The sequence below is a fragment of the Lynx rufus genome, unplaced genomic scaffold, assembly GCF_022079265.1.
Source record: "Lynx rufus isolate CCGP_SWC_20201006 ecotype Redwood Valley unplaced genomic scaffold, mLynRuf1.p SCAF_2, whole genome shotgun sequence".
Taxonomy (NCBI): domain Eukaryota; kingdom Metazoa; phylum Chordata; class Mammalia; order Carnivora; family Felidae; genus Lynx; species Lynx rufus.
The window spans coordinates 24,407,824-24,426,406 of NW_025814834.1; positions in this window are offsets into that span (position 1 = coordinate 24,407,824).

Genomic DNA, 18,583 nt, shown 5'->3' on the forward strand with positions numbered 1-18,583 from the left:
ATTATTTCACTTTGTCCACATGGAAACAGACCTCAAAAGTGAAAATGGCTTACTAAAGTCGTAGAGTTAGTGTGCTCTTCTACTGATTACATTACTCCTGTTTGTTGATTTGGTCCAGCAGCTAGTGCTGGAGGAAATGAAAAGTTAATAGATTGTGGTTATATTTACCAGAAGGTAAAAGTTTTGATTAACAAAAAAGTCTCATAATAAACTCATGGGAATCCTTAAGCTATTTTAGAAACAGGTAAAATATTATTTATCACTGGAATAATATCCACCTTCCTTCAGGAGCTCACAAATCAAAAGTTTCATATGCTTCTACAGATTATAACTATGTGTGTGTTATATGCATAAATATTCTTCTCTGAAATAACTCAGTGTAGAAGGAAAACAAAACCTCTCAGATAATAGCTAACTTTTCAAATTGATGTTTTCATGGCAAGCAGTCATTGAGTTTTTCAATCTGGCAGCATATTTTGGGTTATATGAAAGAGAAGTCATCTTATGAGTCTGTCTTCTCAGTGGAAAAGAAGAAAAATTGTCAACTTCCTAGTGCCTCACCACAGTAAGTTATAGAAGTTAAGATATACAGTATTGTATCTGTTAACATATAGAAGCTCTGTAATTCATACACCTAGTGATTTTGGAGAGAAGTCAGAAAATACTTTCTCTAATGCTCTGTGTCAAAGATGGCTGAAGGATTGATAAAATTGGCTTTAAATATCCTAAATATTAATAAAGTCCATTTGTTCTTTTACATTCTCATCCCTTTCTTTTCTGTAAATACATTTCTGTGATAGCTGGGTAAAAGTATTCTTAAACTTTAAAATGACAACAATAGGAAAACCCTGATACAATAATCATATGGAAACGTTAAAAAGCATACCCAGAATTATTAAAAAAAAAAGAGGTGACAAATTACTTATTATAAGTCTCATAAATTTTCATGGTTATGAATGAAATAATATATTTAAATAAGGACCCTATTAAACAACAAAAAAACAACAAAACAAAAACAAAGAACACTGAATTTAACAAGTAGAACATTAATCTTGTATTATCTGTTCTTGGAAATTGTCTTGCTTGTCCTATCAGTGAGTGCCATTGGTAGACATAGCTCTGTGTGCATTTAAAAAATATCTCAATTATTGAAGGCAGAAGGAGTTTGTTTAATGTTTTTCTTAGACTGAAGTCCTTTGGACACATGTTTTTGTCCCATAGATCTTAAAAGGGAAATTAGTATAGGTTCTTTTTAAAATAGATTTTCAGGATTAAAGTCTATAGCACTGACAGCTAAAGAGTTGCAAATTTGATATTTTATAAAATCATAGGGCATCACATACAGTTACATAATCCTCACAAAATGCTGTAGCTAGGTAGATATCATCCTTGTTTTCTAGCTAAAAACACTTAGCTTTGACTAGTTAAAAGATTTGACCCAAGTTACACAAATACTGTCAAAGCTAGAATTTTAGCATACTATTTTCTCATCTAGAATCTGTTGTTTTAATAACTCAACAAACATGGTGGAGAACTAAAATTTTCTATTAAACATTATGTAGTTTTGAAAACCAAGTTACTTAACACTAGCTTTTACGTTTTCTTGAATATAAACAGTTATTATTTGTCCTGAAATATTTAGCTTTTAAAAATAATTTTTTAATCTTTTGCCTATTTTAATATTTCTAGTATGTAGACATATCTTATAGAAAGGAATTAATTACTCAAATGTCTGTAAACTTAAAGTAGTTTACATACTGAGACACAGTTTCAAACATTGGTTATAAACTTTATATGTGTTGGTATGTGTACACATGTTAAAGTGTATTTGTACACATAGAAGTCTGACTGTGTTAAAATGGTAACACATTCTAGCTGCTCTCTGCAATTAAATATTCATTTTCCCAGTAACATCCTCCCATGCAGTCCTATAAAGATGTCATGAGCCACTGTTAAATTTCACTGACTTATATATTGACCAGGAAAACTAAATTTATTCACAGTCTTGGTGAAACTCACTTACGTATTTGGATTCATATGGTGGTGTGTAAAACATTTGTAATTTTGAAACCAAAAATTATACTATTCTTTCTACCTTTCCTGTACAAAGGAATCAAAAGACTTACATTTTGCTTTTACATGTTTTAAATTTTTGAGTTTAAGAGACATTATACTTTAATCTTTTCGGAAGACTCTGACATTGTCACAAGTCTTTAAGTCTCTCTGGAGGTTGGAAAGTGTATGCGTGAATAAAATGCGCAAGGTCATTAAGCTTGCATGATTTAAAGAACCTTGGTAAGTTATTCCCTCCCATCATCCTCCCCCTTCATTCCACACATAACTTTCTGCCCTACTCATGACATCTTTCCCCACCCCTATCCATTTATTTTCTACAACAAAAAGAATGATAGTTAACTGCCCCTGATAAATATCTGCAAAAGAACTGGACACTCACAATCCATGCAATGTACGAAAGAGGTGCCTCAGACAATCGTTCTCTTGTTCTATTCTATTGTGCTTCATGCTTTCACTTGTGATGCAACCTTCATTTCAACCCATTCTCCCCTCACATGTAAATCCAACAGGCTTTGTAGATATGAATAGCTGTGCCCTGTAGCAACTAGACAGAAATGGAAGGAATGTATGCTTAAGTCTAAAGTATAGTATTTTACTGCATGGTTGAAGTTCAGCTGTACTTAAACATTGGAAAATATTGGGGAATTGCTTCACATACTGGAGTTAATGATTTTTGGTGAACTTGTGACATTTCTTAAATATGTGATTTCTAGTTTTGCTTTAACTTCTTTATATGGTACAGTTTGGTTATTAAAAATAAAACTATGAGAGATAAACAGGGTATGTGTTAATTTTAATACTAAGTTAAAATTTATTAACTAATGAAAAGAAAAAAAGAGCTACTCTTTTAATTTCCACTGTACTTATCACTATGTAATTTATTTTGTATTTCAAAAATATGTGATGATGGGTGGTATGAGTTGAAGGTAATATCTAGGACTAGGTCATGTTTATATCAATGCAGGCAATTCCACTGGGAGATATTTTAAATCATTTAATTCTATTTAATATCAGGGTGTAACAAAGTAGTTGGTTATGTTTTTTAACATTATGAGATGGAATTTTTTATACTGTTGTAAACACAGCTCAAATATCAACTTTCCTTTAAAATATTCTCCAGCTTCATTATAGAAAATCAGTGCTTTATTCATATACAGACTATTTATCATAGTCCTGAACAATTGTATTGATAGATATTTATTCATAGTCTTCTCAACAAGTGGACTATCAAATAAAAAGGGTCAATCCTTCTCTTATTCTCTTTTATTTAAAATATTCTTAATTCTTGACTTTCTACTGCATATCAGAGTGCCTTGGATATAGTAATCACTGCACTTAGTATTTGTTGATTGATTCACAAACTTTTAATGTATTATCTGATAATTTCATCAAAACAATAAAACTGCCTTTGCTTAACATAATGGAAACATAGGCTATAGGCGACTACCATTCATTTATATTTCTTACTCATATTTTAAATATGAATATTGATTATAAAACTGTGTAATATTAAGTATTCAAGTCCATCTGTTTTTCTGTTAATCTACGAGGAAACAGACCTCAGTCTAATAACATTCCCTCAGCATTTGGAAGTGTTTTATGGTGCCTTTGAGTATTTATCTAGTATCATATGGGAAAGATCATTTCACCATCTCTGTAGGTCAGTCAATATATGGAGACCATGCAGCAACCACAATGTCCCCTCAGTTGTTTCCCTTAATGTATAAAAAAAAGGTTGGTTTATTAAGAAATACATTGTATTATATAAATTATGTGCAGGCAGTAAATTACATAATGTATAACAACATTTTCTCTTTTTAAAATATCTCTTGATTTAATTAAGAATTCCTGGAGAGAACTGTAACAGGAATATAATGTGCTATTTTATAAGTGGAAAAGTGTGTTATGTATCCTACTATTTGGGATACTAGCACTTTCTGTGCTAGTGCTTTAGTTTCAGCTGAATGATTATATAGTGAAAAATTTATAATTTAGAACTAAAGTAGAAGAATCCATACTTGTTAAAATGGAAGAATGTAACTGTGAGATTGATCTTTATCTGAAAAATTGGAAATAATCATTTTCTTTAAATAGATATAGTTTTCTGTAGAAGTGATGATCACTGTGGGAATACATATACATTATAACCTTGTTTGCAAACATTCCAAGTTTCATTCCAGAAACATGCTTGTAATTCAAAGCACTTGTATATCAAAGTGAATTTCCACATAAGAAATAATGGCAACTCAGATGATTCGTTCCACAACCCCAAAATAGTCATATAAAAACGATTACAATACTGTAATATAATACAAAATAATGAAAAAAGTACAAAATATAAAGTAAAATAAATTAACGTGCACTTACCTTTGAAAACCTTTGTGCCTCGTATGAGGGAGACAAGAGAGAGGAGGGTTATTGTGTAAGACTACTATCACTATCACTAAAGGAATCACTGCTATCTGTTGGCTCAATGGAATCTTTTTCTTTTTGTGAAACTTGAACAAGGACCTATCCAGTGACACTTGTTTTTGCCTTCTTTTGAGGATTTCATGGAAATGGGACATTGCATTATTGTTAAACAGATTCATCTCTCAGGCTTCTACAGCCTTGTTCAGGTGGTGCTATTCTACAAAATTTTGCCCTGTTTCCCACATTTTACACATCTCCCTAATCTCATTTGAAGTGAGGGATTCCTCCACCTTTTCTCCTCCTCCTCTGCAGATGAGATGCAGATGTAGACTTATAAAATCTTGCAATTTTGGCCACTTGCATACTTTGGGTGTACTTAATGATTTCCTGCTTAACTTCCATTGTAATCATCTTCTTACCACCTTTCTTTTCAAAATTTTTCTGCATGGGGGCCATTGTATATGCTTGCATGAATTTTGACGACAGTGCAGTATTAATAAACTCTTGTCTTACACTGTATTGAATGTAACTGGCAGTAAGGCAGCAGAGGAAAGGGTCTATATCTGCAGGCAGCCTGACCTAGAATGGAGGAAACATTCCTACGCTTACTTTGTATGGAAAAGCAAAGGACTGTCCAGAGGTGCTTTGAAGTGACAAAAAATACACTAGTTCCCGTTGTGGGCACCTTCCAATGTTCTGAAAAAATCACTGATTTCTGCCAAACACCGTGGCCTGACACCGAGCATCGGAGCATGGGAGATGATCACCCACAATCCTGCAGAGAGAGAGAGAGAAGAACCATTGGCTCAGTTATGATCGTGTGACGTTCAGCATTATGTACTACTTGTATTGCAAGACATTGCTCCTTTATCAAGTCAAAGTTATTAGAAATGGTTGCTAGTCTTGTGGAATATTCACAGAACAAGTTACTCACAATCCAGAGACTTACCGTAATTATATCAAAATTACTAAGCAGATAAAATTAATGTAACTAACAGTGATAAGCTTTATTCTTAAAGAAAATAATGTCAATTGTTTTTATTCTTTATCTACTTTCTCTTCTAAACTGCCTAAATTTTCATGTAATTTCATTTATTACTTTCTTTTTTCCTTTTTTAATATGGTAGAGGAAGACAGAAAGAAAAAAACCAAATGGATAGAAATGGATAGTTCTGTTATGGTAAAGGAAGTGGTCAATTAAATTTCCATCTGTACAAGACAAATACTTATATAATATTTGTCCCAAGATCTTTATGTTGTCTTGCTTCTTTTTTCTTGGCTGACATCTTTATGAATTAGCACTATGTTTGAGTCACTGTCACCTAAGTTCTTTTTAGGCAGTAAGTCAGATGCTTCAGGAGACATATGTATTCAGTGCGTACTAAGATGCCTTAACTGTGTCAGGACTGTTGTAATTGCTACAGCAACAAATTACCATAAATTTAGTGACTTAAAACAACAACAGACTTACTGTCTTAGAGTTCTGGAAGTCAGAAATCCAAAATGGGTTTCACTAAGCAAAGGTGTCAACAGCAGCATTGCATTCCTTCTGGAAGCTCTGGAGAAGAAGCAGGTTAGTCGTCTGCAACTTCTGTTCTCTACATCCCTTAATTTATGGCCCTCAGCCAACAATCTCATCACTCCAACCTTTGCTTCCTTTTTCATACCTCCTCTCGAACTCTGAGCTTCCTGCCTCTTTCCCTAAGACTATCCTTTTGATAATTGGGCCCACCCAGATAATTCATTATAGTCTCCCATCTCAAGCACCTTCAATTTGTCATATCTGCAAAATCCCCTTTGCCATGTAAGTTTACCATATTAACAACTTCCAGGGATTAGGGCAATAGACATCTCTGGGAGTCATTATACTGCCCACCACAAGGATTTTGTTTGAAGTAGCCAGGCTTTCACCATTGTTACTATTTAGATCATTATTACCATTGCTCCCCTGACTTCTGTTTGGTTTGAAAGGAAACTATAGATTAGTAGTTGTCAGACTCATGAGCCATACACTAGTACATCCTGATCACCTCTGAGGTGCATCCCACGTGATTTGTAACCAGAGATATTTAAGTGCCAATTAGAAACAAAAAAAAATTATGTTCCTTTTAAGTAGAGTATAGGCAAGGTTATTCCCAAAACTTATTCTCATTCTACTAATAATTACTTAAATGAGAGAAAAAGAGGTGGGTATTTTAACATTTACAAACAAAACACATATCCCAAATCTATAGTTAATTGTCTATTATGGATGTATTACAAATTAATAGCTATAATTATGAATTATTGTAATTACAAAATTTTTGACGATGGGGGTATTCACCCAAGCATATACCTGTATGAGAATATTTATACCTGGAATGCCACTTTCACGTTGGTCATGGATCAGTGGACAGAATTTGATACCTTTTGCTCTTGAGGGCCAAAAGTTAATGCACTGGGAATAGTGCCAGCGTTAATGCACTGTGAAGATGGTCTACAAAAGGCTTAGGTAAATAAATATCATGATGCAAATGACACAAATTATGATAATTAAAATAAAAGCAATAATAAAAAACAATAGTATGAGATATTTTAAAACCAGTTTGGAAAATACATAATAGCAAGTGTTACTTGGGGTGGTATTCGTCCTCATCATCTCATTGGGAAAAGCTATGTATAACTAAATATAGTCTTATTTCAACAAAAATGCATATTTGGTGTAATTAGCTTTTTCTTTCAATAGATTGTATAGAAATTATTTTTTTCAGTACAGATTACCAAAAGTGGTTTGTGTGTGATATATTTTGTACCTCTCCCCACCATCAAAATTTCAGAAGTTGGGTGATACTTATCATTGGCCATAAAATAATTTTGCTAGTGGCACTTTAGACGATTATTGCATATCTGATTTCATAACACTGGCAGTGTATTTCTAATATAGAATAAATTGGTGAGTAAATCTCTATCAAGGTAATAGATAGTGGTAATGCTCTGTGCTATCTGGTAATAAAGAAATGAGCACTAGAAAAAAGAAATCTGGATGTTTTGATGAGTTAGAGAAAAATGAGAGAAACCACACTCTTTTTAAAAGCAAAAAAACCCTACAAACAAGCAAAACACACACACACACACACACACACACACACACACACACAATCCTCACTTAGATTGAATAGAAATATGAATAGATAAATGACCTCATATGCATTCAGTGGGAAGAAAAGTTTGAGGCAATGAGGCTAAACATAAAAGAGGAAAAGTGAATGTAACCTCAGTGACCACATACGACAAAACCCAAAAAGAAAGGGAATCTGGGACTATCAGAAGATGAAGCTATAAAACCTCGAACAAAGGGCTTAATAGCAATTAAAATAAAGGCACAGTTCTGATGTGGATAAAACAAAGTAGCACATGTTAGAAAGGAAAATATGCTAGTATCATGTAAGAGATTACTTAGTAACTGCTTTCAAATAATGGAATCATAGACACAGATTTCTGAAGTTGTAAGCTCATTATTTTGGCTCCCTGGTTTCTCCTAGGATGCAGTGTAGAATCTCCGTGCCTGGTGTTTATGTATAAACAGAAGCTGCTTTTTCTTTCTTTCATTATTTCTTTTTTTAAGTGCAAGTTAATACCTTTTATATGTTACAGAGAAGAGGCAGAAAGAACCATATTCCCACTATGGTACAATGCACTGAGGATCAGCTGAAGGAGGATTATACACATGACCAGATACAGTTAATTCATTTGTTGTTTTGCTTTCTGCTAACAACAACAACAACAACAAAAAGTGGCACACTGTAACATCTTGTATGATTAGCAATGTAAGCTCAAAATTAATCTTTTAATAGTTTAGAAACAGTTTAGTTTTTTAATGATATTGGCATTTATTTGTGATATATTACAGTAATCAGTTTATATCCATATCTCATCCTGTCTTCTCCCTTAGAAGTCAACTCTTTTGTTCATACACAAACCAACAGGAAGAAAGATTTAATCTTGACACATGCATTAAAATTGTTAGTAAATATTATTGCATCAAGTATGCCTTATAATTGTGCCTGCAAACCATAACATCACAATAATATTATCTTAGAGATCATGATAAAGGGGACATACTTTAAATTAAACTTTCTCATGATGGAGTCTTTAGAATAATTCAGTTACTAGTACCTCTTAAGCTACTGGATTTTGGTTTGAAACAAGACAGCTTAACACCAGATTCTATGTGATATTGAATTCTGCTTAATGGCAAATAATAGTGTGATTTTATTCAATTTAATAACAATTTCTGAAACACTTACTTTTTGTTTGAAAGACCTCAGATAAGGGGCACCTGGGTGGCTCAGTCAGTTAAGCGTCTGGCTTTGGCTCAGGTCATGATCTCATGGGTTGTGAGTTCGAGCCCTGCTTCAGGCTCTGTGCTGTCAGCACAGAGCCTAGAGCCTGCTTTGGATTCTGTGTCTCATTCTGTCTCTGCTCCTCCCCCCCACTTGTGCTCTGTCTCTCAAAAATAAATAAATGTAAAAAAAAGATTAAAAGATCTCAGATAAGCATATGAAAATAATTAAGACACAGTGTAAGATTTTTGGCAGTCTAAAAGCCAGTGTGGATGAAATAAATATTTGCAACCAGCATAAACATTGTGGAACACATACACATGTGTTGAAAATGTGTGTGTGTGTGAGTGTGTGTGTGTGCACATGCATTTTCTGAAGCGTTGGATTGTTAGTGAACTATGTAAGTGACAGAAAATTAGCTTTTACTTATATTGGCTCATTACTGGATTGTGTATTAAAATTTCCGTATATTTTCTTATTTTATAACTCTTCAACCTTTGTATAGTGCTTATTGTTTTTATTCCTTCTTTAAAAATTGGATTAAATGTATACAAATGAGAGGCAGGGTGTTCATGAGGGACACAATGATTTTTAAGGAAATTCAAAGATAATGTTTATGGAAACATTTTATTTGGTATAAAGAATAGCCAGTAATGAAAAAACAGGGGATATCTTGACAATGTTTCTAGGGAAATGTAATTAATAGTCTTCATTATCTTACTAAGTCCCAGACTTTAAAAGGATAAAGAGTAGATCTTTGAAGAAAAAATTAGAGGAAATATCTAGAAACTTCAGGTGGAATCTACTATTTTACCTTTTGAAAAATTTGATACCAATTAGTTCACTTTCTTTTGTATTGACTTCCTTTCCCAATGAAACAATTGATCAAGCTATTTTCTCCTATTAACTCATAATGACTCTTTAAATAGGTTAGATAGAGACATGTGGTTTAGACATATTATTTCTCAGTTCCATTCAATATTTGTACTTCAGGTTTGGCTAACTTTACACCATATTTACTCGAATGTAAAACTGCCAGAATTTAGAAAGCTGGTGAAGTACATGAAGCCCAAGTCTGCTGAGTCTCTTCTTGAAAATGAAGGATAAGCTAGGTTTTCATCTACCCTGTCCACCATAGGATACCCTCTTGTCTTTGGAGAAGTTAGAAATGGCATTGTCATTATATTTCTCTTAATTATGGCTCGCATGGATCCTTTCTGATTTCCCTTGGGATTTTATATAAGTTGCAAACTCATTGTCATAATCTACACGGCACCAGATGATCCAGTCCTTAACTACCTCTCTGACAGTACTGTATTCTAGTGCATCTCCCCATGGGAAGTTCACCACACTATTATACTAACTTTTTTTTTGGTCCTTCAAATTTGAAATAACCTTATTCTTTATTAATCCCAGGGCTTTTATAGTTGCATATTTATTTATATTCTTGAACCTTCTTTCTTCAGATCTTGGAATGGCTATCTGAATCTTGTTAGAATAAACTGTAATATCAGCTCCTCAAGAAGGCCTTTTCTAAAAAGAAAAAAAAAGGCACCTTTCCTGATTATTCTCATTAAGACAAAAAACATTCTCCTCCTACATCACGTTATTGTTTACTTCACAATCATAAGTGACCAATATTGTGCAAGGTTTATGCTCTAAGAAATAGTGCATTTTAACAGTGGAGAACAATTTTAAATTAAAGGACTGAAGCAAAAGTTCATACCCTAGTGATCTAAATGGGAAGTATTTTGAAGGGAACGATCTTAAAATCCATGAACTCACTGCCCGTAAATGCCTTACAGTTTTTGAGGATGGCACATTTTTATCCAGATCATAGCTGGAATTCTCAAAAAAGATCAGGTAATGGAAAACTCTGGATATTAGAGCTAGAAACACATGGCAAATTTAGAAGTGAGGCCAAATATTTAATTGAGTGTGGATGAGCTAGGAATTCAAGATGTTGTTCTAGCATCACCACCACTAGTAGGGTAACCTTTAGGTAGTCTTTTACCTATTCTGGCTTCATTTTACTCATCTGAAAAAATGAACCCCCTATTTCAGCAAGAACTTGTGTAAGGTAGCTAAGGCCGACTTCGAGAAATAACAAAGGACAGTACTGGAAGTATATTCTTAACATTTCAAATCTTGTGTCTACTTACTTTCTAGCTATTTGACCCTGGGTTTGTTAGGTGATTTCTCTGATTATCAAATGGACATTGAGTTTTTGTAACAGATTTTGCAGATTCCACCATTTCCCAGTGATTTGAAATGCTACAGTTAACATGTTTAATTCTCACATATACACAAATCTGTTTCTGGATTCTCTCTCCTGCTTCTTTATCCTATGTGTCTGTTTTGGAATCAGTATCACCATGTTTAACTTTTCAAAAATTTAATGACTGTTCTTGTGCAGTTTTTCTGGTTTGATGGTACTATCAATCCCCCACATTTTATCTCCTCTCAAAACTACCACCTCACCAAAATTACGATTTTGATGGCAAATACATTAAATGTTCAGATTAGACAGGAGGATAACTGACATGTTTACAATATTGTATTTAGAAGTTGGATGTTCTGTTTATTCAGGTCTGCTTCTATTCATTCAGTAAACTTTATAGATTTATTTGTATGAGTTTTTCTCCTTTCCAGCTTATTGCTGGGAAGTCTGTGACTATATTATTATGAATATGATTTTTATTTCTTACTTTGGAAATGGAAATCTATTGATTTTTGCATATTTATATTTTTTCTGGCAAATATACTGAAAAATTGTATTAGTTCTAATAGTTTTCTTATTTAATATCTAGGATTTTTATATGTGGATGATCATAACTGTAAATAATGATTTTTCTCTTCATTTTTAATATTTATTTATTTGTATTTATTTTGGAGAGAATTGAACTTCATGTATTATGTATGATACGGGGATGTTAACTACCTTGCAAGACCAGGTAAGCATTGGTAGTAGTCAATATAAGACACTTGCAATAGAGTAGGAATTTATTAAATGTAGCCATTCCATTTTTTTTTACAATACTGTCTATGACTTGTAAATTTTTAAGTATACTAAATGTAAAATGTCTATTTGATTAGTTTGCTTGCCAAAATATGCTATTTCCAGAAAAGTTTCACAATTGCATCCTGTAAGAAAATCATTGTGTGTTTTTAATTTTTGTTGTTTAAATGTGATTTAAAACATGACAAAAATGATTGAAGCAGTTATAGGGTGGTTAATAAGTAATCTTAATTCCACATTGAATTATATTCTGCTTTTTAAAACAGCAAAGAAATGTACAGCAGAAGTGCATTAAGTGTTAGCAAAACTATGGCTAACATTCTCTCTTTCCTAAAGAAAATTACATGGAACAGAGGCAGGAATTTTTATCCTCCATAGAAAGGTGGTTCATAATGAATACTTTATATTCATTGCATTATTACTTATGAAATATCTGCTGACAGGGAAATGACTGAATAATATGGTATGTCACCTTAATGTAGTATTTTGTAGCCTTTAAGATAAAATTTTTGAGAAAATTGCACATAAATATAGAAAATAAATTTGATATGAAAAAAATAAATGGAACTCCAGGATAGTAAAATCATGTATGTAAATGGACAAAGACTGAGGGAGAAAATACCCAAGATGTTGAAGTTACAGGCACCTCAAAGAGAATGTGGGTTTAGTTCCAGACCATTGCCATCAAGAGGATATCCCAGTAAAGTGAATCAAATGATTTTGTTAGTTTCTCAGTGCATATAAAAGTTATGCTTATAGTATACTGTAAGCCATTAAATGTACAATAGCATTATGTCTTTAAAAAATATTTAATTAAAATACTTTATTTCTAAAAAATTCTAACCATCATCTGAGTTTTCAGCAAATTGTAATCGTTGTTCACAGATGACCATAACAAGTGTAATGATAATGAAAAAAGTTTAAAATATTGTGAGAATTACCAAAATGTGACACAGAGTCATGAAATGAGTAAGTAAATGCTTTTGGACAAATGGCACCAGCAGATTTGTGCAGCACGGGGTTGCCACACACCCTCAATTTATAGCATCACAATAGCTGTGAGGCACAGTGAAGCAAAACAGAATAAAAGGGCTTGTAGGTGGTATCTCCACTTATATATTTTTTAATGAACAGGTCTACGAACCTACAGCCCTTTTGGTTTTGGCGTTATATAATAATAAGCGTCTTAACATAGGATAAGGAATAGAAGTCCGCGTGAGGAGTTTCTGGGAAAGCCTATGTTAAGCAAGAAGGTGTTTCATTTATTTCATAACTTTAAGGCTTTCTTTCAACTATGTCATAATTAATTTTACTAAGGACTATTTAACATTTTTTCTAGTCAATACTAATTAGAAAATGTTGTTTTTTAAGAGCTTGAAATTATAGAAACACAATTTACCAATTATTTTATATATGTGTTTATTTATTCAAAAAATATATCAAGTACACATATTACACACACTGTGCTTGGTAACTGTTGAATATGTTAAAAAATTACAAGTCACCATCCCTTATCTTCTAGGAGCTTACAGCTGAACGGACGTGATCAATAAGATTTGTTCACTAGACATTTTGCCAGTTGCTTTTTATATAACATCTTACAACCCAGTGGTAGTGGAAGTTTTCTCCTATATTTATGGGTGTGAAAACAGCTGAAAATGGTTACATATGTACCAAAGTTTATATAAGTAAGTAATAGAGTTAGCAGTAGAATCTAAATCTGGCTCCAAAACCCATTTTCCCCCAGTACACCATGTGACACTTTATTGGTCCTTGTATACATTAAAATAGACTTTAAGTGTATTAAATTTACCTGTTGGGTGCTTTCTGAATTGTGAACTCTATTCTAGAAGAATATAGCAGTCACTTTAGTGTTGGCCTCATAGACATAAAACTCTAAAGGGGGCAAATAGGTATTCATAAAATAATATGGAATATAGTGCTAAGTTTATGCCTAGAATATTGTATAAGCAGAGTTAGCGAAAAGGTTGGTCCACTAATAAACCAGGGAATCATGGTGGTAAAATACCAAGGTTACTTCCTGAAGAAGTTGATATTTTAGGTAAGTTTTAAAGGATAAATAAAATAATCAGATGAAGAGGAGGATGACATTTTTCAGTAAGAACTACAGAAGAAAAGGCATGGAGGCAAGAAATAGAATGTTAATGGGCCCAAGACTATACATAGTATGGTATTTCTAAGACACGAAGGGCAAGGCAGAATTGGCTAGAGAATCGGGCCTAACAGGTAGACACCAACCAGATTTTAGTGAGCCTTTGTGACCTTCACAGGCATTTGAACATTATTCTATGGTGTAGACAATAGGGAATACTTTGGACTTTTTAGCAGGAGGGGTCACACTTAGGATGAGTTTCTCCTAAAATCTTACTTTTGACCAACTTCCCTGGTTTTCTTAAGTGTTCTGTATATCAGAACTTAGAGTATATAAAGAACCCAGATTAAAAGGTTTATCATCTCTGAGAACCTTCTATTTATAATATAATAGAGAACAGAATACTAGTTATCACAGATCTTAGAATTTAAAAATTCTTGTACAAACTACTATATGATAATAATATTACCTTTGATTTGTAATCCTCAAACAATGAAAGTAGCTGAAGTAAGGGAAATGCTGTCCAGGGAGCTTGAGGAAAACTCCAGCAGACTGCCCAACAATGATAAATCTTCTGCTCTTTGCTTGGTTTCTATAGATCTCCTTATTGTTAACAATTAATCTTACCATGAGATCATATGATTTTCTTCACATCTGGTCTCTAGTTTTTACAGGAACCTGGGATCTCTAGCCTTATTATCTAATGCTTGTACTTATAACCTCTGATTTAAATGACCTCCAACCTACTCTTATCTCTGGTGTTTTGCGTGTGTCTATTCTTTGCCTACTGTCATTAATGATGAGACATTTAGATTGTCTATTTTAAGTCTTAATGGGTTAAAGCCTCTTTTGTTCGAGAAAGGTTTGGCCATTCCAACTATGTTTGTGGCATTGTTACTTTAACAAATATAGTTTGACTCTTCTTGAGTCGGCGTTAACTTTTATTCTTATTTGAGCTGAATAGATAAAATTCACTTACACATTTTCTCCCTATGTGTCAAAAAAAGCAAATAATATTCTATAAAACTGTGGTATTTAAAACTTGAATAAGATGTAGAGGAAAGGAGGCCCAGAGAGAAATGAAAATCTGAGTGGTTGACACAAGGTCACATTGCTACTTAGTAGCTATTTCTTTTATTCATTTTTTTTTCTCTTGAGGCAGTATTAGTGCATTTCTCCTGGAGATAGATTCCCCTATCAATGTAAGCTGGCTGAATCTTTTAATTGCTGTAATATATTTTCTTATCATATTTGGTGGATGTCAGCTATGGCTCCTTGGAGATAATGTGGCTTTGAAAATTTTATTTATAGAATGATGTTATATTTATTTCTTTCAATATATGATTTATAACTGATATAAACTTTTTAATTTCTAAATGAACTGATTCAGTTTGTTTTTAAGGTCTTAGTGATTGCTTTTTCTGCATTTTTTTTTTTTTATCTACCATGGTCTGTTTATATTGCTGCTAGTGTTGAGTAGAAACCCTTTCTAGAGATTATGTGTACTAATTTATTCATAAATTTCTGGGCTTCTCTATATTATATACGATGATTGACAAATTTTTATGGCACATCTTCTCCCTGCTTTTATGATTATAATTACTTTGTTGTCTTGAGCTATGTATTGAATTTCCTATTCATTGAGCAAGATTCTCAAGAGAAAATCATTTCTAGGCCCTAACATATCTGGGAACTTTCTGGAACGTACCAACAGAGAATTATTTTTTTCTTTTTCTAGTATATTTAAACATAAATTCATAGTTGTGCAGTGTAGTTGTTAGGAGCCGTAACTTTGGGATCAGAGAGGCACAAGATCAAAGCCTAGCTCTGGAGCTTGCACCAGGTGGACTTTTAAGACTATGTTTTCTTATCTAAATAATATTAATATCTGTCCTAGGGGTAAATGTGAGTAAATGAGGAAACGTATGGACATTCTGTCTAGAGCCTAGAATTGAGTATGTGCTTAATAAATCTTTTATTATTAGTTTTATGCATGTTATCATTCTTACAAGTATAGATTTCTTATAATTATGTCCTTCATTTATTACATTTTCCCATAATGGAAATATTAATAGGAATTTATATTAGCTTTTCTAGATTCAAAGAAGGAGGTTTTTTGATATTACCAATTTAGAATCCCAGAGAAAGGCAACATTGTTGTGTATTTGACATAAACAGATGCTTATACTGAAAAATTTCCCTTGCCTATTTAAGTGTTGCCCAAGAGTAAAAAAAAACCAAAAACCAACCAAACAAACAAAAAAATGTGTGTGTGTGTGTGTACACACACACACACACACACACATATGTATATATACATACATATGTATATGGAGATCAGGGATCTTTGGTGGTAATGGGTCATCCAGAAAGGGAAGTTTTCATTCAGGGATTAGGTGGAAGGCAGCTATGCTAACCACTATCCCAGCAACACTGGGATTAGGTAGAACACTAGTAGATGGTACCTGAAAACAACAAGGTGCCAGGAGGATCATCAACATTATATTGTTCATAGTTTGCTCTGGTCATTCCATGATTTCAAATCGTAAGGTCTTAGATTTTTGGTTTTTTGTTTTATTTTTGTTTTTGCTTTTGGTTTTTGTGTCTTGTGAGACTTAGAAACAACATTGTCTCTTTCCTACAAGAAATATGAATAAATAAATAGCAGGTTATTTCAGTTATTTGATAAATATGCTTCTACTAAGTGGAAAAGTCTGGAGTTTGTATCAGTTTTTCCTCTTGAATGTTGTCTTCTGAAAATGGATAGAAGATGGAAAATCTAAAGCATTACAATTCTTGATATTTTTTAATTTTTTTTTTGTTTCTCCAACAAGTAGATTACAATTAGCTGCACACATTTTACATTTATTTTCTTGGTTGTAATAGGAATTATCGACATAGCAGAAGTGTGTAGACCTTGGTGTTTTGGTTCTGTATCCATAATGAGATTACAAAAAGAGTTAATTCTGACAAATTAAGATAGGACATGTTTTAATTTTTAAAACTAGCCTTGGCACTACCACAAGACAAAGATTCAGAATTCCTTTTGAGAATGTAAAGTTTCATAAGGTCAATGTGTCTATGTGTGTATGTATATGGGTAAGGTCCCTTGGCTCCATTGATTCCAAGTTATAAAAATAGTGTGGTTATTTTTTCCACAGACTCTCCATCCACACTCCTACAGCCCCCAAGATTCTGTGCCAGGAGCATCTTTATCTTCTCCTATAATCCTTCTGGTAGATATTCCAAATATATAATGAGAGAAGAAAAGATAACTTTTTCTCAATCCCCCCAGTATTCTGAAGTGTGAAAGAAACTCTGTAGTTCCTGTAAGCATCATATAAGAACTTTAGGGATAAAATATTGTCATTTGATTATATCTCTTTTTCTAGTACCTCTCAAATTCAAAGACCTGTCGGTCACATGAAATCACATTTGTATTCATAAAGTCATGAGATTTCAGAATTCATCATAGCCACTGTGATTTAACTGTCAGTGATCCCTGGAACTCCAGAAGGCACAATTCAGATTACATTACTATGAATCCACACCACGAAATTCCATTGTGGTTTGGTTATTCTCTTGCTGACTACTAAGACGTAAAATGATTTTTAACATGCATTTTTAAAGCATGTACAGGAACTGGAACATAAAACTACCTAATTGAGTCACCTTGCTTAATTTCACTTTGTGAATTATTGGTTTTCTGAGAGGTTGTTTAACGGCTGAGGAGAGAAAAATAATTCTCAAATTTAAAGTATCTCTTTGGGCATTCCTCTTTCATGTAATGACTCTGGTAGAGCGCATGACAAAATCATCAGTAAACACAGGCTTTGAGTTTAGAATGCATACTAGCATGCCATATAATTCATCCATCACTCCAGAGTACAGGGATTTCAATGGGTTTGATTTGTCATCTTGAATATTTGTGTCTTCCTGTTGACTTACTATAGAACCGGGAAATAATAAATGATATTTTCTAACATTCCAAGATATATATGTGTTCTTCATTGCCAGTAATTTTGTATGTGGATCAGAATTCTTCTAGGAAAGGATTTCTGTCAAGGACTTTTTTTTTTCTTTCTTAGGTCAGTTTTTCTTGTTGAGGGCCTGGTGTGTGAACTGAAGAATAAATAGTCTGAAATGTGTATTAAGAAGAGATACAATTTACAACATTTTGTAGTTTGCCAGTTTTAAAATGTGTAGATACATTTTTCTATAAAAACACAAGTGGTTGAACATGTTAGCCTTTTCAGAAATCATGTATAATTTCTAGCAGGAGTGAGAATTGTTAAATTTACCTCAGTGTCTTCTCAAGTTAAAAAATGTATATAGACACATACATACATACATACATAGGAAAAAATGTTCTACATTTAACAGGAAGCTAAAAAGAAAGCTTTACTTGACTTCATATAGCTTCCACATGAATTTATACACTGGTAATGGATGCAAACTGGAGCTTGAATAACAATACCCAGCATGAAAATTCCAATTGGTGGAATTTTATAAAGTATTTTAGAAAATGTTAATTATATGAAGCCTGCTTATCAACAAGTAATGTCATTTATCTCCTGCAGTATAAAGTTTATAAAATATTATGCTTTAAGAATATACAGAATCTAACTCTTTATACTATAA